General features: G+C 38.2%; 1 protein-coding gene and 1 long non-coding RNA gene across 8 annotated transcripts in view; one reads left to right on the plus strand and one right to left on the minus strand.

Annotated features, from left to right (window-relative positions):
* Positions 1–16,465, plus strand: part of LOC115521366 — a 160,372-nt gene extending 143,907 nt beyond the window's left edge. Inside the window, exon 4 of the long non-coding RNA XR_003971048.1 lies at positions 15,734–16,465. This is a non-coding gene — a long non-coding RNA (uncharacterized LOC115521366). The remainder of the gene's footprint in view (positions 1–15,733) is intronic.
* The window catches only part of PTGER3 (prostaglandin E receptor 3), a 190,661-nt gene that overhangs the window by 51,212 nt on the left and 117,240 nt on the right, over positions 1–22,209 (minus strand). The window lies entirely within an intron of this gene.

Genomic DNA, 22,209 nt, shown 5'->3' on the forward strand with positions numbered 1-22,209 from the left:
GGATATGATATGAAAGCCAGAAGTCTTCAAAGAACTGTTTACCATTTAAAAAGCAGTTTTTGATACTACTGGACCTAGTAGAAACTTAGCCTAAATATGAGACATCTCCTGATAATTTGACAGGAGCTGCTCATCACAAGCTGGTTACCATCAGATCCTCCAAGTCATTAGCTTGGGTGGGCACAGCAGGAACCCATCATACAATGATACATTGTACATTAGTGATCAAGCATGAGTATGTCCAGAGGAACAACTAAGTTACATGAACCGGTGGCCCAGCCCCCCATATTACCTAACTTGTTTAACCAATATATCTCCCTCAGGTCACGCCCAAGATTTTACAGAGAGTACCCAATACCAGTTGTCAGAGGATGATAAAACCCAGGTCTGATTCACGAATGGATTGGCTCAATGTAACCCATAAGCTAAAAATAGACTTATGAAGCACAGCTCCACTCAGGGGTGGTCATAAAAGACAGCAGTGAGGGGTAATTCTCATTACCATGGGCAAGACTTGAAACAAGACAAATGTTCAAGCACTTGTGTAGATGGTCTAAGTGGGGCGGGTTCAACTCTAGCAGATACTGTTGGTGCTCTGACCATATTCTCTCTTCCTTGCCCTTTAGTTCATGCTGTTCAGGCGTCCAGCTGGCAGCACCTGTGTTTCTTTTCTTCTCTGGCTCATAAACCCCGCTGTGCCTGCCTGTGAAATAGGCCAGAAGTGTTAGGGAGTTAATCCCTCCCAGGCAGTGGAACGTAGGGAAGCACAGTGGGAAGTACCTGTGAGGAGAGGAGTATTTTATAACTGAGGTTATAGAGAATTCCTAGCACACCATAATGATAAATTTAGAATGACGTTTAGTCATTTTGTTACTCCTTTTAAATTATCTACAGACAATCCCATTATTACCAGAACCTAAGGCAGAGTGCTGCTCTGTCCTCAGAAGTCCTTACTCCCAGGATCATACAGTGGCCTTCAGACAATGACTGACATGACAGGATGGAAGTCAATGCACCAATAGCCCAGTTCCTTCACCCTCTGAATAGGGTTACCCTGAGATTTGTGTCTATACTGGCTCCTAGAATTCCCTAGAGTTTCAGAAATCTTGAGCTCCGCGTACTCAAAGTTGTGAATGGCTTGCTGATATGCCCATTACTGGCTCCTTTCCTTCCCTGCCTTACTTTCCCACTTCCCTGTTTGACTTTCCCTCATCACCTGAATAAACTATGTGTATTTGGGTCCTTGTCTCAGGGTCTGTTTCTAAAGGGCCCAGTCAAGATGGGTATCTATTAAACTTGTAAATGCACACACCTGTTGCCCCAAGAATTCTACTTCCAGGAATATATCCTGAAGATATGCTCACACATGTGCCGAAAGACGTGAGGTCTTTACAATTATAGTAGTAAACACCACTGAGTGTTTACTCTATACTAAACATTAAAGTTCTTTTCAAGTAGCAGTTTTCTCAATCCTCAAAAAACACTTCTGAAATTATTACCAAATTCCCATTTTCCATAAGAGGAAACTGGGGCATACAGAGGTTAAATACTTGATTAAAACAGTAAGAGCTAGTGATACAGAGCCAAGGTTCAAACCCAGGAGATCTAACTTCAAAGGCCCAGCCTTATCCACTCTATATAAATGTACCAGCAAAGATACTTATAGCAACGGGTTTTTTTAAGATTTATTTTATTTTTAGAGACAGAGAGAGAGAGCGCACAAGCAGGGGAGAGGGGCAGAGGGAGAGAGAGAAAGAGAGAGAGAGAGAGAGAGAGAGAGAGAGAGAGAGAGAGAATCCTAAGAAGGCTATAGACTGAGCATGGAGGCAGGGCTTGATCCCATGGCCCTGGGATCATGACCTGAGCCAAAATTAAGAGTGGGACACTCAACTGACTAAGCCACCCAGACGCCCCTAGCAACATTGTTTGTAATAGCTAGTAACAGCCAAAATGTCCATCATGGGAAGCCAGTTAGGTAAACTATGGTATGTCATATTAAAATAGTCAGAGCTATTAAAATAATAAGGTTTGTATATTAATATAGAAAGAAGCCTAAGATATTGTTACGTGAAGAAAGCAAGGTGCAGAACACTGTGTTTGCTAGAGAGGCTTTCAATCTTGCAAAACCCAAAGAGCTATGTATATATATATGTGTGTGTTTCTCTCTGTATTAATTATGGTGGGAATAGCTATTGCCTTAGGAAAGGCCTGTATGTCAAAGCATGAATGGGAGACAGATTTTACACTGTAAACCATTTTTTACTGTTTTAATCTTTAACTTAAGTATATATTACTCTTTAAAAAGCTATACTAAAAATATGCATAATCAAAATATATACAAATTGACATGGAATCACAGAGGAAGGAGAACTTCATTCTACTTGGATGAGTCTCCGTAGGTCCCATGAGAAGGTCCTACCATATGGGTAAATGCAGATCACTCCTGGTAGGAGCACAAGGGAAGTTCCAGAAATATGAGAGCCCACAGAGTTACAGTTTGATGTGTAGAATTTGCGTAAAATGAAGCTAGGAAGAGAGGTAGATATCAGATCGTCTGTAGATATATTAATTCACAGGAGAAATGCAATTATTCAGATCAATCAATAGCTACTTGACAAAGATGTTTTTCTTGTAGGCTTTTAAAGATATCTTTGAATACCGTTATATGGTATTACAAATTGGGGAAAGAAAAATGTATCAAGTTAAAAAAGGGTTCCTATAAGGAGTATTAGTGTTCTTCATTTTCTCTTGTTGAAGAGAGTTTGGCAAGGAAATATATCTATTAACAATCAGAGGACTGGGGGCACCTGGGTGGCTCAGGCAGTTAAGCATGTGACTTGATTTCGTGAGATTGAGCCCTGCATTGGGCTCTGTGCTGACAGGAAGGAGACTGCTAGGGATTCTCTCTGTCTCCCCCTCTCTCTCTGCCCCTCCGCACCCCTTCTCAAAGTAAATAAATAAACTTTAAAAAAAAATCAGAGGGATTGGGCAGTTGTTCTGAATAATGGCTGCACATTAGGATCGTCTATGAAGGTTTTTAAAAAAACAAATTCCCTGGATCCCCACATGATACTAATAAAATCAGTGGTTTTAAAACCTCTCCTAAATAATTTTAATGTGTAGTCCACATTCAGACCTCCCAAACTAGAAAGTTTATGGATCTGAACTTACTTTAGAATCTAGCTTATGAGAATCTGGATGGATTGATAGAATGTATTTATTAATTCATTCATTAAATATGTTTGGTAACCACAAAAAAAAATCAGAGAATTGAATTGAAGTGCCAACTGCACCACTTACAAACTGTAAATTCAATGTCTTCATCTGTAAACACAGATCATTATAGTACAAGCTTCATAGAATTAATGTGAGGATCAGTTGAGATAATTCATGTAACAATATATTGCCTAATGTTTATCAGGCATGCTATAATTGTGGCTTATTATTATTAATAAGGACTACTAAATAACAATTTCTTTTTTTTTTATATATATGAAATTTATTGACAAATTGGTTTCCATACAACACCCAGTGCTCATCCCAAAAGGTGCCCTCCTCAATACCCATCACCCACCCTCCCCTCCCTCCCACCCCCCATCAACCCTCAGTTTGTTCTCAGTTTTTAACAGTCTCTTATGCTTTGGCTCTCTCCCACTCTAACGTCCTTTTTTTTTTTTTTTTTCCTTCCCCTCCACCATGGGTTCCTGTTAAGTTTCTCAGGATCCACATAAGAGTGAAACCATATGGTATCTGTCTTTCTCTGTATGGCTTATTTCACTTAGCATCACACTCTCCAGTTCCATCCACGTTGCTACAAAAGGCCATATTTCATTTTTTCTCATTGCCACGTAGTATTCCATTGTGTATATATACCACAATTTCTTTATCCATTCATCAGTTGATGGACATTTAGGCTCTTTCCATAATTTGGCTATTGTTGAGAGTGCTGCTATGAACATTGGGGTACAAGTGCCCCTATGCATCAGTACTCCTGTATCCCTTGGGTAAATTCCTAGCAGTGCTATTGCTGGGTCATAGGGTAGGTCTATTTTTAATTTTCTGAGGAACCTCCACACTGCTTTCCAGAGCGGCTGCACCAATTTGCATTCCCACCAACAGTGCAAGAGGGTTCCCGTTTCTCCACATCCTCTCCAGCATCTATAGTCTCCTGATTTGTTCATTTTGGCCACTCTGACTGGCGTGAGGTGATACCTGAGTGTGGTTTTGATTTGTATTTCCCTGATAAGGAGCGACGCTGAACATCTTTTCATGTGCCTGGAATGTCTTCTTAGAGAAGACATCTGGATGTCTTCTTTAGAGAAGTGTCTATTCATGTTTTCTGCCCATTTCTTCACTGGGTTATTTGTTTTTCGGGTGTGGAGTTTGGTGAGCTCTTTATAGATTTTAGATACTAGCCCTTTGTCCGATATGTCATTTGCAAATATCTTTTCCCATTCCGTTGGTTGCCTTTTAGTTTTGTTGGTTGTTTCCTTTGCTGTGCAGAAGCTTTTTATCTTCATAAGGTCCCAGTAATTCACTTTTGCTTTTAATTCCCTTGCCTTTGGGGATGTGTCGAGTAAGAGATTGCTACGGCTGAGGTCAGAGAGGTCTTTTCCTGCTTTCTCCTCTAAGGTTTTGATGGTTTCCTGTCTCACATTTAGGTCCTTTATCCATTTTGAGTTTATTTTTGTAAATGGTGTGAGAAAGTGGTCTAGTTTCAACCTTCTGCATGTTGCTGTCCAGTTCTCCCAGCACCATTTGTTAAAGAGGCTGTCTTTTTTCCATTGGATGTTCTTTCCTGCTTTGTCAAAGATGAGTTGGCCATACTTTTGTGGGTCTAGTTCTGGGGTTTCTATTCTATTCCATTGGTCTGTGTGTCTGTTTTTGTGCCAATACCATGCTGTCTTGATGATGACAGCTTTGTAGTAGAGGCTAAAGTCTGGGATTGTGATGCCTCCTGCTTTGGTCTTCTTCTTCAAAATTCCTTTGGCTATTCGGGGCCTTTTGTGGTTCCATATGAATTTTAGGATTGCTTGTTCTAGTTTCGAGAAGAATGCTGGTGCAATTTTGATTGGGATTGCATTGAATGTGTAGATAGCTTTGGGTAGTATTGACATTTTGACAATATTTATTTTTCCAATCCATGAGTAGGGGATGTCTTTCCATTTCTTTAAATCTTCTTCAATTACCTTCATAAGCTTTCTATAGTTTTCAGCATACAGATCCTTTACATCTTTGGTTAGATTTATTCCTAGGTATTTTATGCTTCTTGGTGCAATTGTGAATGGGATCAGTTTCTTTATTTGTCTTTCTGTGGCTTCATTGTTAGTGTATAAGAATGCAACTGATTTCTGTACATTGATTTTGTATCCTGCAACTTTGCTGAATTCATGTATCAGTTCTAGCAGACTTTTGGTGGAGTCTATTGGATTTTCCATGTATAATATCATGTCATCTGCAAAAAGCGAAAGCTTGACTTCATCTTTGCCAATTTTGATGCCTTTGATTTCCTTTTGTTGTCTGATTGCTGATGCTAGAACTTCCAGCACTATGTTAAACAACAACGGTGAGAGTGGGCATCCCTGTCGTGTTCCTGATCTCAGGGAAAAAGCTCTCAGTTTTTCCCCGTTGAGGATGATGTTAGCTGTGGGCTTTTCATAAATGGCTTTTATGATCTTTAAGTATGTTCCTTCTATCCTGACTTTCTCGAGGGTTTTTATTAAGAAAGGGTGCTGGATTTTGTCAAAGGCCTTTTCTGCATCGATTGACAGGATCATATGGTTCTTCTCTTTTTTTTTTTGTTAATGTGATGTATCACGTTGATTGATTTGCGAATGTTGAACCAGCCCTGCATCCCAGGAATGAATCCCACTTGATCATGGTGAATCATTCTTTTTATATGCTGTTGAATTCGATTTGCTAGTATCTTATTGAGAATTTTTGCATCCATATTCATCAGGGATATTGGCCTGTAGTTCTCTTTTTTTACTGGGTCTCTGTCTGGTTTAGGAATCAAAGTAATACTGGCTTCATAGAATGAGTCTGGAAGTTTTCCTTCCCTTTCTATTTCTTGGAATAGCTTGAGAAGGATAGGTATTATCTCTGCTTTAAACGTCTGGTAGAACTCCCCTGGGAAGCCATCTGGTCCTGGACTCTTATTTGTTGGGAGATTTTTGATAACCGATTCAATTTCTTCGCTGGTTATGGGTCTGTTCAAGCTTTCTATTTCCTCCTGATTGAGTTTTGGAAGAGTGTGGGTGTTCAGGAATTTGTCCATTTCTTCCAGGTTGTCCAATTTGTTGGCATATAATTTTTCATAGTATTCCCTGATAATTGTTTGTATCTCTGAGGGATTGGTTGTAATCATTCCATTTTCATTCATGATTTTATCTATTTGGGTCATCTCCCTTTTCTTTTTGAGAAGCCTGGCTAGCGGTTTGTCAATTTTGTTTATTTTTTCAAAAAACCAACTCTTGGTTTCGTTGATCTGCTCTACAGTTTTTTTAGATTCTATATTGTTTATTTCTGCTCTGATCTTTATTATTTCTCTTCTTCTGCTGGGTTTAGGCTGCCTTTGCTGTTCTGCTTCTATTTCCTTTAGGTGTGCTGTTAGATTTTGTATTTGGGATTTTTCCTGTTTCTTGAGATAGGCCTGGATTGCAATGTATTTTCCTCTCAGGACTGCCTTCGCTGCGTCCCAAAGCGTTTGGATTGTTGTATTTTCATTTTCGTTTGTTTCCATATATTTTTTGATTTCTTCTCTAATTGCCTGGTTGACCCACTCATTCGTTAGTAGGGTGTTTTTTAACCTCCATGCTTTTGGAGGTTTTCCAGACTTTTTCCTGTGGTTGATTTCAAGCTTCATAGCATTGTGGTCTGAAAGTATGCATGGTATAATTGCAATTCTTGTAAACTTATGAAGGGCTGTTTTGTGACCCAGTATATGATCTATCTTGGAGAATGTTCCATGTGCACTCGAGAAGAAAGTATATTCTGTTGCTTTGGGATGCAGAGTTCTAAATATATCTGTCAAGTCCATCTGATCCAATGTCTCATTCAGGGCCCTTGTTTCTTTATTGACCGTGTGTCTAGATGATCTATCCATTTCTGTAAGTGGGGTGTTAAAGTCCCCAGCAATTACCACATTCTTATCAATAAGGTTGCTTCTGTTTATGAGTAATTGTTTTATATATTTGGGGGCTCCGGTATTCGGCGCATAGACATTTATAATTGTTAGCTCTTCCTGATGGATAGACCCTGTAACTATTATATAATGTCCTTCTTCATCTCTTGTTACAGCCTTTAATTTAAAGTCTAGTTTGTCTGATATAAGTATGGCTACTCCAGCTTTCTTCTGGCTTCCAGTAGCATGATAAATAGTTCTCCATCCCCTCACTCTGAATCTAAAGGTGTCCTCAGGTCTAAAATGAGTCTCTTGTAGACAGCAAATAGATGGGTCTTGTTTTTTTATCCATTCTGATACCCTATGTCTTTTGGTTGGCGCATTTAATCCATTTACATTCAGTGTTATTATAGAAAGATACGGGTTTAGAGTCATTGTGATGTCTGTATGTTTTATGCTTGTAGTGATGTCTCTGGTACTTTGTCTCACAGGGTCCCCCTTAGGATCTCTTGTAGGGCTGGTTTAGTGGTGACAAATTCCTTCAGTTTTTGTTTGTTTGGGAAGACCTTTATCTCTCCTTCTATTCTAAATGACAGACTTGCTGGATAAAGGATTCTCGGCTGCATATTTTTGCTGTCTAGCACCCTGAAAATCTCGTGCCAATTCTTTCTGGCCTGCCAAGTTTCAAAAGAGAGATCAGTCACGAGTCTTATAGGTCTCCCTTTATATGTGAGGGCACGTTTATCCCTTGCTGCTTTCAGAATTTTCTCTTTATCCTTGTATTTTGCCAGTTTCACTATGATATGTCATGCAGAAGATCGATTCAATTTACGTCTGAAGGGAGTTCTCTGTGCCTCTTGGATTTCAATGCCTTTTTCCTTCCCCAGTTCAGGGAAGTTCTCAGCTATTATTTCTTCAAGTACCCCTTCAGCACCTTTCCCTCTCTCTTCCTCCTCTGGGATACCAATTATGCGTATATTATTTCTTTTTAGTGTATCACTTAGTTCTCTAATTTTCCCCTCATACTCCTGGATTTTTTTATCTCTCTTTTTCTCAGCTTCTTCTTTTTCCATAATTTTATCTTCTAGTTCACCTAATCTCTCCTCTGCCTCTTCCATCCGAGCCGTGGTGGTTTGCATTTTGTTTTGCATTTCATTTAAAGCGTTTTTCAGCTCCTCGTGACTGTTCCTTAGTCCCTTGATCTCTGTAGCAAGAGATTCTCTGCTGTCCTGTATGCTGTTTTCCAGCCCAGCGATTAATTTTATGACTATAATTCTAAATTCACTTTCTGTTATATTATTTAAATCCTTTTTGATCAGCTCATTAGCTGTTGTTATTTCCTGGAGATTCTTCTGAGGGGAATTCTTCCGCTTGGTCATTTTGGATAGTCCCTGGTGTGGTGAGGACCTGCAGGGCACTTCCCCTGTGCTGTGGTGTATAACTGGAGTTGGTGGGCGGGGCCGCAGTCAGTCCTGATGTCTGCCCCCAGCCCACCGCTGGGGCCACAGTCAGACTGGTGTGTGTCTTCTCTTCCCCTCTCCTAGGGGCGGGATTCACTGTGGGGTGGCGTGGCCCGTCTGGGCTACTTGCACACTGCCAGGCTTGTGATGCTGGGGATCTGGCGTATTAGCTGGGGTGGGAAGGCAAGGTGCACGGCGGCAGGGGGGGCAGGCTTAGCTCGCTTCTCCTTAGGTGATCCACTTCAGGAGGGGCCCTGTGGCAGCCGGAGGGAGTCAGATCCGCTGCCGGAGGTTTGGCTCCGCAGAAGCACAGAGTTGGGTGTTTGCGCGGAGCGAGCAATTTCCCTGGCCGGAACCGGTTCCCTTTGGGATTTTGGCTGGGGGATGGGCGGGGGAGATGGCGCTGGCGAGCGCCTTTGTTCCCCGCCAAACTGAGCTCTGTCGTCCGGGGGCTCCGCAGCTCACCCTCCCTTTGTCCTCCAGCCTTCCCGCTTTCCGAGCAGAGCTGTTAACTTATGACCTCCCAGACGCTAAGTCGCGCTTGCTGTCGGAACACAGTCCGTCAGGCCCCTCCGCTTTTGCAAGCTGGACTCGGGGGCTCTGCTTGGCTGGCGAGCCGCCCCTCCGCCCCGGCTCCCTCCCGCCAGTCCGTGGAGCGCGCACCGCCTCGCCGCCCTTCCTACCCTCTTCCGTGGGCCTCTCGTCTGCACTTGGGTCTGGTGACTCCGTTCTGCTAATCCTCTGGCAGTTTTCTGGGTTATTTAGGCAGGTGTAGGTGGAATCTAAGTGATCAGCAGGACGCGCGGTGAGCCCAGCGTCTAAATAACAATTTCAAAATGATCACAACCTTATTACCTTATTGATTTTGTTAGAAACTGAAAACAATGAAAGGAAAGCACTTCTCTAGGAAAATTAAGGTCTGCAGTTTTAATTCAAAAGAATCTCCTGTGCTCAAAATTATCTCATTTGTCTTTTCTGCTGCCAAACCCTAAATGATATTTGTGTTCTGCCTAAAAGCATATGGCTGACTGACAGTGTCACAGCTGTGGGATCTGTCAGCATATCCCCAAAACATGGGCCATGTCCTCTGGTTCAACCAGTTACACCCAGAATGCTAAACAATGGCTGGAAGTGTTTGACTACGACTTTAAATGAATTCTTAAAAATTCAGAACATCAATCTACCCAGGGAAATACAAAGATCTGAAAGTCATTAGACCTAACTTCATGTTAAAAAAATATTGCAACCATCCTTTCTGCTGAGCATGCTAGCAAAAAGGTGACATTTACAAAATAGAAAAAAAATCAAACAAACACTGGTTTAAAAAACTGTCACTAATGTGACAATGTACTGGCAATAGATCCTAACTGGCTATCACAAAAGCCACCACAAAAGGATGCCAAAGGTATCACATTTTTTGCTCTAGATTGAAACCCAAATGTGCTTAACCTAAACAAAACATCAGACTGGTAGAACTATAGAGATACATCAAAGAAGCTAGATTAGAGATAGTTGTATCTAATATTTTACCTGTACCTATTCACTGTACCTATTTTCTGACTTTTCTGTTACACTCAGTCACCTGGGAAGTTCCTCCTGCATAATTACAGTGACAGTTCTTGTTTTCCAAACCAAAATTTTTTGAACACACATTTTTATAACATCAAATACTCTTATGGGGCCAAGGGAACAGAACATCTTAAGACTGTTTTCTCCCTAAATTCTAGAGATCTGGTATATACCTTTTAAGATATATACCCTGAAAATGGTATATATTAAGCTTTTAATTTAAAATACTTGGAAAGTGTGGGGCACCTGGGTGGCTCAGTTAGTTAAGCATCTGACTTTGGCTCAGGTCATAATCTCACAGTTTGTAGGTTCAAGCCGGCATCCGGCTGTGTGCTGACAGTTCAGAGCCTGGAGCCTACTTCGGATTCTGTGTCTCCCTCTCTCTCTGTTCCTCCCCAACTCATTCTCTCTCTCTCTCTCTCTCTCTAAAAAGTACATAAATGTTAAATTTTTTTTTAAAAACTTGGGAAGTGTGAGTTCCATGAAAAGAGAGGAAAAATAAACTGGGAGAAGACAACAAATGTAGGATAGCAGAAACTGATTATAATTTCTTTTATTATTTTTTTTTTAACGTTTATTTATTATTAAGAGACAGAGTGTGAACAAGGGAGGGGCAGAGAGAGAGGGAGACACAGAATCTGAAGCAGGCTCCAGGCTCTGAGGTGTCGGCACAGAGCCCAACGCAGGGCTCAAAGTCCCAAGCCGTGATATTATGACCTGAGCCAAAGTCGGACACCCAACCGGCTGAGCCACCAGGCGCCCCTTTTTTAGCCAATTTTATCAGAAGTTTAGATGAGGTTAAATTTAATGAAACTGCAAAACTCAAAAGGGCAATAGTGTTATAATTGAAATGGAAATGAAAATTTTGTTTTTATTTTGCAATGAATAGGAACCAGATGAATGACGTTTATAGTTATTTTTCACTTTCATCAAATTAACATTGTTTTTTTTATTAAGGAAATTTAAGAAAGAAAAGAGACTCCTACTTTCTTTTTAGCAGAGCTATAAAGTTTCTTAGTACTTTCATGAACCTAGATATTCACAACCATGATTAGAAAAGAGAATCAGTCCTCAGAAAATAGATAATGGTAATATCAAAAATTGCTCCAATGTTTCACTGAGATCTAAACACGTTGTGCAGACTTGAAGAAATATTGATGGACTTGGTTGGCCATGGATCAAAGAACTTGAGGTTTCAGTGACTTTGGATGTTCTTGAAGCGATAACATAATTACAAGATGCTACAAAATCATAGGCAATTTTCACATCTTAACATCGACACAGCTTTGACCTCTGAGTATAAGATCCTGGAGGCCATTCCTTTCTTCCTCACTGTAACACTTAGCTCTTTCCATCTTGTAACAAAAAGAAAGAAAGAAAGAAAGAAAGAAAGAAAGAAAGAAAGAAAGAAAGAAAAAGAAACAGAGATTGTTTCTGGTCTATGACCTTTAAAAACTAATAATCAAGAGTTTATTGGATTGGTTCAAGTGAAATGTTATATAATACATTTATATTTTTTTTGGGGGGGTAGAGACTTCTAGATGCTCATTCCTTAGTAATTGTATGAATTTTACCAGGATACATGATATCACAGTTAAAAAACTAAATCTCTTGTCCTCTTTGTATGATCATTCTTTATTTTTAGCAACTATAATGGGTGTGTAGTTAATTTTCACTTTCCTAATAACTAATGGTGCTGTGCATATTATCAGATGTTTATTTTCCATTCATAAAATTTCTTAGGTGAGTTTTTTATTAAAATCTTTTGCTCATTGTTTATTATAATGTTCCTCTTCTCGTTATTGAATTGTAAGAAATTTTTGTATATTATAGACACAGATCCTTTCTCTATATGGTTATATGTTTACACATCTTTTCTTTCATGGTGTGGCTTACCTTTTCACTTAACAGTATCTTTAGAAAAGCAAAAAGTTTTAATTCCAACAAAGCAAAAATTCTAATTTTAAAATTTAGTAGCATATACTTTTTTGTTTCCAATTTTAAAAAACCTTTGCCAAACCCAAGGTGACCCAGATCTTATGCTGTGTTTTTTCCTTGAGTTTTATAGTTTTAATTCTTACATATTTAAGTCCATGACCCATTTTGAGGCAATTTTTACTTATGGCATGAGGTAAGAGTAGAGAGTTTTCATTTATTTTTGTTTTATTTTGTTTTGCATATGGCTATTCAATTGTTCTAGCACTATTGTTGGAAAGATTATTCTTTCACCATTTAACTGCTTTGGCATCTTTGTCAAAAATAAATTGACCATAGATGTGTAGGACTATTTCTGAATTCCTAATTTGTTCCATTGATCTGTATTTTTATCTTTATGTCACTCTCATGCTGTCTTGATTAATTTAGCTTTAGAATAACTTTTGAGGTTAGGTATATATAAAATCCTTTAATTTTACTCTTTTTTCAAAGTCACTTGGCTATTATAGGTTTTTAGCATTTTCTTACAAATTTCACTATCAGCTTATCATTTTATTAAAAAACACTCCTGGGATTTTGATTAGAATTGCCTTAAATCTGTAGATAAATTTGGGGAGGGCTGCCATTTTAACAATGTTGAGTCTTCATTCTGTGAACACAATATATCTTTCCATTTAGGCCTTCTTTAATTTCTCTCAGAAATGTTTTGTGCATACTTTTATCAAATATATCCAGATTTTGTATTTTTGATGCTATTGTAAGTGGTATTGCCTTTTAATTTCCTTTTAACTGTTTATTGATAGTATACAGAACTATTTATTTTTAAAATTTAACTTTGATTTACTTCTGGGATACAAAGGTGGTTCAGTATTTGAAAATCAATCAGTGTGATACATCACATCAAAAGAAAGGATAGAAAACATATGATCATTTCAATAGATGAAGAAAAAAGCATTCAGCAAAGTACAACACCTATTCATGATAAAAAAAAAACCCTCAATAAAGTAGGTTTAGAAGGAACATGCCAACATAATAAAAGTAATATATGAAAAACCCAGCTAACATCATACTCAATGGTGAAAAACTGAGAGCTTTCCCCCCTAAGATCAGGAAGAAGACAAGATGTCCACTGTCACCACTTTTACTCAGCACAGCACTAGATATACTAGCCACAGCAATCAGACAAGCAAAAGAAAAATAAGATATCCAAATTGGTAAAGAAGAAGTAAAATTTTCACTATTGACATGACACTATATGTAGAAAACCCTAAAGACTCCACCAAAAATCTACTAAAACTGATGAATGAGTTTAGTAAGGTTGCAGGATACAAATCAATATACAGAAATCTGGTGCATTTCTATTCACTAATAATGAAGCAGCAGAAAGAGAAATTAAGAAAACAATTCCATTTACAATTGCACCAAAAATAATAAAATACCTAGGAATAAACTTAATCAAGGAGGTAAAAGACCTATACTATGAGAACTATAAAATATTGATGAAGAAACTGAAGACAATACAAAGAAATGGAAAGATATTCCATGCTCATGGATTGGAAGAACAAATATTATTAAAATGTCCATAACCCCAAGACAATCTACAGATTTAATGCAATCCCTATCAAAATACCAAGAGCATTTTTCACAAAACTAGAAAAAATAATCCTAAAATTTGTACAGAACTACAAAAGACCTGGAATAGCCAAAGCAATCTTGAAAAAGAGCAAAACTGGAGGTATCACAATCCAAATTTCAAGACATACTACAAAACTATGGGGCGCCTGGGTGGCGCAGTCGGTTAAGCGTCCGACTTCAGCCAGGTCACGATCTCGCGGTCCGTGAGTTCGAGCCCCGCGTCGGGCTCTGGGCTGATGGCTCGGAGCCTGGAGCCTGTTTCCGATTCTGTGTCTCCCTCTCTCTCTGCCCCTCCCCTGTTCATGCTCTGTCTCTCTCTGTCCCAAAAATAAATAAACGTTGAAAAAAAAAATTTAAAAAAAAAAACTGTATTAATAAAAAGAATATGGTACTGGCACAAGACTAGACATGCTGATAAATAGAACAGGATAGAAACCCCAGAAATAAACTCACATGTATATGGTTAATTAATCTTTCACAAAGTAGGCAAGAATATGAATGGTAAAAAAAGTCTCTTCAACAAATGGTGTTGGGAAAACCGGACAGCTACATGCAGAACAATGAAACTGGACCACTTTCTTACATAATACAAAAAAAAAACTCAAAATAAGTTAAGGACCTAAATATGAGAACTGAAACCATAAAAATCCTAGAAGAGAACATAGGCAGTAATTTCTCTGGTATCAGCCATAGCAACATATTTTTGGGTATGTCTCCTGAGGCAAGGGAACAAAAGCAAAAATAAATTATTAGGACTACATCTAAATAAAAACTTCTGCACAGTAAAGGAAATAATCAACAAAACTAGAAGACAACCTATGGATTTGGAGAAGATATTTGCAAATGCTATGTCTTCTAAAGGATTATAAGATACAAAATATATAATAACATATAATATAGCACCAAAACCCTCAAATAACCCCATTTAAAAATGGGCAGAAGACATGAGACGTTTCTCCAAAGAAGACATCTACATGGCCAACAGACATGTGAAAAGATGCTCAACATCACTCATCATCAGGGAAATGCAAGTCAAAACCACAATGAGACATCACCTCACACCTGTCAGAATGACTAAAATAAAAAACACAAAAATCAACAAGTGTTAGTGAAAACGTGGGAAAAATGAACACTTGTGCACCATTGGTGGGAATGCAAACTGATGTAGCCACTGTGGAAAACGGAATACAGGTTTCTCAAAAAATTAAAAATATAATTACCATATGATCCAGTAATTCCACTCCTGGGTATTTACCCAAAGAATATGAAAAAACCAATTTGAAGAGATATATGCCTCCCATGTTTATTGCAGCATTATTTAAAATAGCCAAGTTACGGAAGCAGCCTTAGGGTCCACTGATAGGTGAATGGATAAAGAAGATGTGGTATATATATATATATATATATATATATATATATATATATGGTGGACTATTACTCAGCCATAAAAAGAATGAAATCTTGCCATTTGCAACAATGTGGATGGAACTATAGAGTATAATGTTAAGTGAAATAAGTCAGTCAGAGAAAGACAAATACCATATGATTTCACTCATATGTGGAGTTTATGAAACAAAACAAACAAGGAAAGAAAAGAAGAGACAATCCAAAAAACAGACTCTTAACTATAGAGAACAAACTGGTGGTTGCCAAAGAGGAGGTGGGAGAGGGATGAATGAAATAGGTGAAGGGGATTAAGAGTATACTTATTCTGATGAGCACTGAGTAATGTATAGAATTGTTGAATTTGCTATATTGTGAACCTAAAACTAATATAATACTGTATGTTAATGATACTGGAATTATAAGAAAAATAAAATAAAAAGAATAAAATTCAACCTTGTACTCTATTACAACCTTGCTAAGCTCACTGGTTAGTTGAAATAGCTTTTTAAAAACTCTTTAGGATTTTTAACATAAACAATGAATTCATCTGTGAATAAAGAAAGTTTTATATCTTTATTTCTGATTCATATTTCTTTTATTTCTTTTTCTTGCCTTGTCTCTCCAGCTGGGTCTCCAATACAATATGGAATACAGAAAAGACATCTTTGTCTTATTCTATATCTTGGGAGGAAAGCACTCAGTTTTTAACCACTAAGGATGATACTAAACTACAGAATTTCATTAATGTCACTTACCAGATTAAAGAAGTTCCCTTTAACTTCTAGTTTTCTGAGAGATTTTATCAGGAATGAATGTTGTGTTTTTTTCAAATGATTTTTCTGCATGTACAGAGATGATTCTATGGTTATTCTTCTTTAGTCCATTGACACGATGAGTTACATTAATCAATTTTTGAATGTTAAGCCACTTTGTTTTTATAGGACCACTCCACTCAGTCATGATGTGTTATGCTTTTTGTATATCATTGGATTTGACTGACAGAAACTTTTAAAATAATTTTTGTGTCTGTGACCATGAGAAATATTGGTATATAGTATGTATTCTTGCAATGTCTCTTTCTGGTTTTGGTATCAGAGTAACGTCAGCTTCACAGAATGAATTGGGGCAAATTCCATGGTTTTTCAATATTTTGCTTAATTGACTGTTCATTTGGCACTGGTTACAGCTAATACACCTATATTCAATCTAATATTATGTATGTATGGAATGGAAATAGTTGGATGTGGCTGTGAGTTAAAGAGAGTGACAGCAGTACATCTTTTTAAGAATGAATTGTCCTTGGGGTGCCTGGGTGGCGCAGTCGGTTAAGCGTCCGACTTCAGCCAGGTCACGATCTCGCAGCCCGTGAGTTCGAGCCCCGCGTCAGGCTCTGGGCTGATGGCTCGGAGCCTGGAGCCTGTTTCCGATTCTGTGTCTCCCTCTCTTTCTGCCCCTCCCCCGTTCATGCTCTGTTTCTCTCTGTCCCAAAAATAAATAAACGTTGAAAAAAAAAAAAAAAAGAATGAATTGTCCTTACTGAATGTTTAGAGTTAGTGGAAGCTATTGTGCCTCCATCACCTGTAAACTGGAATTGACAATATTATCCATGTCATGGAATTGTTAGAATTTGTTTGAGATAACATGCAAATGATTTGCCACACTGCTGGAACATAGTTGAATCTCAATAAACGATAGCCATTTTTTCTTATTATTATCAACTTCATTATTGTCATTTTTGATATCATCATATATAATGTCCATCATTTAATGATGAAAAACATTGTCATTTCAGGAACAAATTTATAGCTTTTTGCCATTAGAAAATGTCACATCTCTTGCTCCTCACTGTTCTCATATACTTGCCATGGGACTCTCAAGGCTGGCATTCTACAAGGAGCAATGCAATCACCTCTCTGATATGATCTGATGGATCCCTTGATAAAAATTACATACTCAACAGAATGCAAAACCTGGAGAACGAATCATCTTCTGTTTCCACTGAGATTGTTTTTAAGTTTGTTAATATATTGATTAATAGCTTCATAAGCATTAATTAATTGGGATGCCTCATCTCCAGTAGATGGGACCCAAAGTAGATGAGAGCCCTTTCTCTGAGGAACAAAAAAAGGTAATGGCCACAGCTGACATTGAAAAATGGGTACAACAGAATAAATTCTGGACTCAATATTAGGACACCTGAGTTTAAGGCCCAGTTTCAACATTTACTTGCTATGTTCAACCTTTCAGTCAAATATTCATTGAGCTCCCAGTGTATGTCAGCAACCTAGGCATAAGTCACAGTGGTAAACAAGACAGATATGGTCCCTGAGATTTCCTGCCATCACTTTAACCTCTTTGGGACCTTTGTTTATTCTGTCTATCTCATGAGATTAGGGTAAGAAGCATTGAAATAACAGCACATTGGGATGCACCTTACTAGAGAAAACCAGAGAACTGTGCAGACGATTCTTGAGGTATATGAACTTCAAACTTACAGTCTAAGTTCCCCTCACTAGGCTATGAACTCTGAGGAGAAAAATTGTCATATATATCTTTGTGTCCTGGTATGTGATAACTTCTGTATGCCTGTTGAAGAAATGAATTAGTGAACAAACGCTTGAATGGAGAGTTTGGAAAGAAATTATACTGATTAAGAATTACAAAGACCTTGGGGCGCCTGGGTGGCGCAGTCGGTTAAGCGTCCGACTTCAGCCAGGTCACGATCTCACGGTCCGTGAGTTCGAGCCCCGCGTCGGGCTCTGGGCTGATGGCTCAGAGCCTGGAGCCTGTTTCCGATTCTGTGTCTCCCTCTCTCTCTGCCCCTCCCCAGTTCATGCTCTGTCTCTCTCTGTCCCAAAAATAAATAAACGTTGAAAAAAAAATTAAAAAAAAAAAAAAAAGAATTACAAAGACCTTAAAAGAATTGTTTTTCTTATAAAATAACTGAGAAGGAGGAGATATGGGTACAAATGCAGCATCTGGGTAAGAACATAGGATTTGAAGTCAGGTTGTATCAATTTAGATAATTTGGAGAGCCTGATTGACTTCTGCCAATTTGGTAACAATCTTAAAAGTCAGAATAAATTTGGGGCACCTAGGTGGCTCAGTCAGTTAAGCATCTGACTCTAGATTTTGGCTCAGGTCATGATCTCATGGTTCGTGAGATCAAGCCTCGCGTTGGGCTCTGTGCTGATTGATAGCACAGAGCCTGCTTGGGATTCTCTCTCTCTCTCTCTCTCTCTCTCTCTCTCTCTTTCTGCCTCTCCCCCACTCTCACGCGCTCTCTCTCAAAATAAATAAATAAACGTAAAAAAAGTCAGAATAAATTTAATAGTTATTGAGTCCCCAGATATGTTAGCAGTTATTAAGAGCCTTGAATATAATTGTTCATTTGGCCAATTTCTGCCAAAACTCAAAGCTGACCTTTGGAAGCTGTTCACTTTGTTCCCAAACAAGGATTTGCCTTTTCTGTATAGCATCGCTAGTATTTTGATTCTGCACTGATCATTCTGGACTTATATTTTAGGAACTAGGGGTCAGAAATCTCAATCCTCAACCTGGCTGTACTTAAACTTTTTGTATAGTTTTGGGCAAGTCCCTTAAAAATTATGGGTCCTCTCTCTCCTCATCAAGAACAAGGAACATCAGATGGGCGTTCCTGTGGCTTCTGCCTGTACTAGCATGCTGATTCTGTGGTTGCGTTTTGACCATGAACATAAGATTCTAATTTGTGGTACACTTCTTATTGTAGTTCCTGAAACAAATGATGATAGCTAATATGTAGCTAATATATAATATCCTTTAATACTGGATATATGGGACACAAATGCCCAAGCAAAACGAAACAGAGAAAAAGAACAATTTTGCTATTACATTTAAATTTAAGATATCTGCATCGAGCAAACAGGTATGGTTTCTTGGACACTTATTCAGAGATAAAAATAGGGGCCCTGGTTTTCAGCAACAAGAAGCTGAATAATAAATAACATACCTGAAAAAAATACATAAATCAAAAATAAAATATGAATGATGAATAACACAGGCTAGAACTGCCCTCTGGGCTCATTTAGAATGACACTACATTGTGTTCAAGAAGACCATCTGTAAAACATGGGTTCCACATCCTTATTTCCATTCATGCACACATGCCAGCAATTTATTTCTCTAATCATTTGAACCATGGGCTTAATTCTGCCCTGTAATTTAGTCTGCAGGGATCTAACCTGACCCAAAGCAATCTTGAGTTCCGAAATGGTGAGACAGGAATAATTTTGCCAGTTCTTCCCTTTCTAAAAAAGGAAATTTCTCTAGTCTGTGTATTCAGGTGTTGGTCTTTTGGCTCATGCTACAAAGAATCTGATCCTTAATTTTTTGTACTTCTCAGAACCTATAATGAAATACCTTTCTCTTCTAGTAACCCGAGAGAAGCTGAGAAAGTCAGGAACACAGCTGGTCGGTAAACACAAAGAATGGAAAACATATCTTACAGAATATATTTACCTAAGTAGAACACCATTTAGATTTTCACCACCTGCCCGGTATGTTGACTTATATGTATTTAAGTGACTAGATACCATTTCAATTCAGGCATCAAATTATTCAACCACCATATCATTTACTATAGCTAAAATTTAGGATTAAATAGGCATTTTTAAATCTCTGCTTTTATTGAAGAAAAATCCTTTTATTTATTTATTTTTCACTTTGAGTTTTGCTATAGTTCGTGTGTAAAAGAAAATGAACATAGGATACAGCTATTGCCTGCTGAGTCTACATTTAAAATTTTTTTTTTTAACATTTATTTGTTATTGAGAGACAGAGACAGACAGAACGTGAGCAAAGAAGGGGCAGAGAGAGAGGGAGACACAGAATCCGAAGCAGGCTCTGGGCTCTGAGCTGTCAGCACAGAGCCCGTCACGGGGCTCAAACTCACAAACCGTGAGATCATGACCTGAGCTGAAGTCTGTCGCCCAACCGACCGAGCCACTCAGGCGCCCTGCTGAGTCTACATTTAGTGGAAGTGTTATTTTATACTCTGTGCAGTAGAGAGAAAAATAATTAGAAGCCAGAAAAGTTGGTAAGGAATTTCCATTTAAAATATCCATTTTTTAAAAAAATGTTTATTTATTTCTGAGAGAGAGACACAGAGTGCAAGTGGGGTAGGGGCAGAGACTGAGAGGGAGACACAGAATCCGAAACAGTCTCCAGGCTCTGAGCTGTCAGCACAGAGCCTGACTCAGGGCTCAAAGTCAGGAACAGCATCAGAAATTATAAATTCCACAAGCCGAGGGTGATAAAATGTATCTTCACAAATGACAAAGGAGCCCTAGACTTTACTAAGTCAGGGCTGGCTCCCAGTCATCTCCTAGACCTTTACAGAGGCTCTGTTGATGGCAGCAATTCCTGGGGCTAAAAGTTGGTAAACTGATTAATCCTAACATTTGTTTCAATTTCTCTGTTGTATGTAGAAACTGCTGCAACTCTTTCAAAAGGAAATGAGTGACAATGCAAAGTGAAAAGGAAACAGACTAACAGTCTCTGGAGGAACTTTAGAGGTTGAGGATCAGTTTTCTACTCCAAACTAAGCTTGTCATCGACACTTTTTCCAACCTTTTGGTTGATTTTGTGTTTTTAATGACAGCCTTCTCAACACCTTAGAGAAAATGGAGGACTGGCAGATTTCTTCCCCTCCTATAATTCAGATGATTAAGACACCAAAGCTTCACTGTGACTAGGCAGTGCCTCAAAATAATTTCAACCAAGATTTCACTTTCTAAGGGTTCTGCTTGCTATAGGAAATCTCAGAAACCAAACTGAACCAAGGTGTTAATGATTAATTATGGTTTACTTAGTTTTTCCCCCAGATTATGTTTGCATGTTGACATATAATATCAATGTCCATAGCTCCGGTATAAGTATGATGGGAATTTTAAAGATAGATACAAAGCCAATAGTTTTTTTTGGTTTTGTTTTTTTGGTTTTTTTTTTGTTGTTTTTTTTTGTTTTTTTGGGTTTTTTTTTTTTTTTTGGAAGAAACCTTTTTTCAACAACCCTAGTCAAGAAGGCAAAGCAAACATATGAACAATTATATAAAATAGGAAACACGCTGCCTCTGTTTCTCAATAGATGTTGAATTTAGTTTCTTCATAGATATGAAATGGGGATAATACCACCACTTCAGAGTTAAGAATTAAATGAAATAGGGGCACCTGGGTGGCTCAGTCTGTTGAGCGTCCGACTTCGGCTCAGGTCATGATCCCACGGTTCATGGGTTTGGGCCCAGCATTGGGCTCTGTGCTGACAGCTCAGAGCCTGGAGCCTGCTTCAGATTCTGTGTCTCCCTCTCTCTCTGCCCCTCCCCTGCTCACGCTCTGTCTCTGTCTTTCAAAAATGAATAAATGTTTTACAAAAATTTTTTAAAAAGAATTAAATAAAATGACTTGTGAAAGAACATAGCACATCCTAAAAACAGTAAATGTTAGTTTCTGTTCTATCTTCTGATACAAGGATCCTGAATTTGGTATCTGTTGTTCATATTTTATTACCTTATTAACTGTGGTTAGATATAGAAGGGCATGAAGCACTAAAGGAGAAATCAAGAATCCTGACATCTTTTGTGTGTTGTTGATGCTACACAAGTTGTATACAAGGCTAACTCTCACAAGTATACTGGTGACAGATAAGGCTATTAAGGAAGCTTGTAAAGTTTAGTTATATGCATTACAATTATTGTTAGTTCATCTGCTTTTTAATTCACACACTCACTCACTTATTCATTTAAATTGTAAATAAATGATAGGTGCTTAACACTTATTTAAAAAGGAGTGAAAGAGACATTTATAAAGAATTTATTACGTTGTAAGTACTATGCTAAGTACAAGGGTGTTGGCACAAAAATAGACACATTGATCAATGAACAGAATAGAGAACCCAGAAATGGACCCACAGATGTATGGCTAACTAATCCTTGACAAAGCAGAAAAGAGCATCTAATGGAAAAAAAGACATTCTCTTCAGCAAATGATGATGGGAAAAGTGGACAGAGACATGCAGAAGAAGAACCTGGACCACTTCCTTACACCATACACAAAAATAAATCTG

The sequence above is a fragment of the Lynx canadensis genome, chromosome C1 (assembly GCF_007474595.2).
Source record: "Lynx canadensis isolate LIC74 chromosome C1, mLynCan4.pri.v2, whole genome shotgun sequence".
Classification (NCBI taxonomy): domain Eukaryota; kingdom Metazoa; phylum Chordata; class Mammalia; order Carnivora; family Felidae; genus Lynx; species Lynx canadensis.